Raw genomic sequence first — 2,438 nt, 5'->3', positions numbered from 1 at the left:
GGAATAAGTAGTCAACATGGAGGAGACAAGCATTGGATTTGCCTGGAATTACCTTGAAGAATAGTCGTTGAAAGTTTTCGGTTGTGCAGCATAGGCTCGGAGAGTAGGGGAATAAGGAGGGGCTGTCATTACCAATGCATAGAGAGAGAGAGAGAGAGACAGAGAGAAAGCACGGCTCTCAAGAAATTTAAAGCGAAATTCCACCTTTTTTGGGTGTGTTTGATTGCACAAAGCCAGGATAGTTTAGGAGTTTTACTTTGCATTTGGGTGCCACATCAGCAAAATCTCTTGTTTGGTTGCCAATGTAGCATCGAAATCTCTGGATACTACAAGACAAGATTCATAGGTCATTATTGCATGTCTAGTGACATGGCATCCATGTCCCACCCTTATACCTTCTGAGCCATGTCTGGTGACATGGCATCCATCTCCCCTCCTTATAACTTCCAAACCAAATTTCTCAAAAAAGGTGGATTTTGGCTCGGAGAATAACGCCTTTTCTCTTTCTCTCTTTCTCTCTTGCTCTCTCTTTCCTTTTTATACTAGTAATGACACCCCTCCCACTACTCTACAAGGTTGGCAACCAAGCACTACTTATCACTTTTCTAGGAGGTAAATTCTATGTAAATCAAATTTTTGTCTCCTCCCTATTGAGTAGTTATTGTTGGAGAAAATATGTCGGTGGTGATGGTGGGAAATAGAAAAGAAAGAGATGCTTCAAACCGCGTTGTCGCTTTCCTGAAGATAACATTCGCCCCCACTAGTTAGTGTGCAAGGGGTATCACGAATTTGCCTCCAACATACAATGAAGCCTGGTGTTATCTGTATCTAATGTTTGTTGACGCTTTGTACTAAGCGAAAACAAACTCTAAATCACCTTTGGATAAACAAGTATTTGAGACACCGGTTACTGTTTTTGCAGAAAATAGTACACTAGAATGGATTTGTGAAAAGAAAGCAAAGAACAAAGTTGATAAACTTCCAAGAGAGTAATTTTGGCTATGGATTTACTCGAACTCAAGTCCCACAAGTGTAATTTTTGTATTTTATTTCAAAGGTTGTTTTCTACTCTTTTAATAGAGTATTTGACAACCTTTATGTTTGATTTGCACCCCTACAAGGGCACCTTTTAAAAGCATGTTGAAATTTGGCCGTTAGATCGCACCAATCCACGATTCTACAGTCCAGAGCAATCTTGGAGTGATTATTGGTTTGTGTAAAACCTCCGTCTTCCCCTCTAACTGCTAGATCAATGATCCACGTTGCGGATTGCACCCTTTGGCTTTTGATCGTTGGGACGCGACGGGACATAATCCAACAGTCCTCATCACACCTTATCACCCACTAGCCGTTACACCACGATCTGAAGCTTTGGATAGCACCCGCTCAAGCACTAGTCGTTGGAGTGTGTTGGACCAAAAGATCGACCACCCATATGATTAAAACCATGGCCCAACCCGACCGAGTGGGACCTTGATCGATCCAACGGTTCATTCGGCCACCTACGCGACCGATCCATGGTCAATCCAACCGATCAACTGGTCTTTATTAGACGGCTCATATCAAATCTGGTAAATTTTAAACTCTCCAATCGCTCCTAGCGATGATGCGAAGTCCGCCAAAAGAGCGCCACTAGCAGCCTACAGACCACGCCGCGTGTGCGGATGGTGCGTTGCACCGTGTCGTGGGTCCACCTGTTGTGCAACAAAACAATAGAGACAAGTGGATAACGCTATATATACCCTTTTCCAACTCTTTGAACATCCAATGAGGGCCTATCCCCCCAAAGAGGTTTTAACCTCTTTTCCAAAGCACCCCCACTTTTACAAACCAAATGCACTTTTATATATAAAACCTTTTCAAAACTCTTTTACTTCAAAAATACACTTACAGTTATACCACTAACCTGAAGCCAAGAGCCACATCTACAAGCAAAATTCTTGTATGTTACAATGCACAAGAATGTCATATCAACATACATGCAATAATTACCTAGGCGACATGTTAGGGAGTCTCCAAGGAGTTCAATGCTATATTGCAACCAAGAATGAAGAGTTTTGCTGACATGACACCCAGATGCCAAGCAAAATCCCTAAGCCTCCCCTGCTTTTGTGCAACCAAACTCACTCTAAATGTAAGGATGTGGAGATCGAGAGGTGCCATTCTTCCCTCGAGGGTCCCACAGACTGGAGTGATTGAGACCTAGTAATGAGTGATTGATATGGTCATATGGAGTATATGGCACGGCATAGACATTTGGTGGGGTGTTCTTTTTATGAGAGAAATATAATGGAAGAGAAATTATATGGTGCCCGACCGTCAAGTAGCGTCAAGGTGGTACTTCAAAAGTACCACCCTTGATCTTTGATCCAACAGCAGCCTCTTAAAAAGTGGGCTGCTGTTGGATCAAAGATCAAGGGCGGTACATTTTCTATGCT

The sequence above is a fragment of the Tasmannia lanceolata genome, unplaced genomic scaffold (assembly GCF_043159265.1).
Source record: "Tasmannia lanceolata isolate RefF3 unplaced genomic scaffold, GAP_Taslan_0.1 ptg000008l, whole genome shotgun sequence".
NCBI lineage: Eukaryota > Viridiplantae > Streptophyta > Magnoliopsida > Canellales > Winteraceae > Tasmannia > Tasmannia lanceolata.
The sequence above is the reverse complement of the archived record's forward strand: the minus strand, read 5'-3'. Positions refer to the sequence as shown.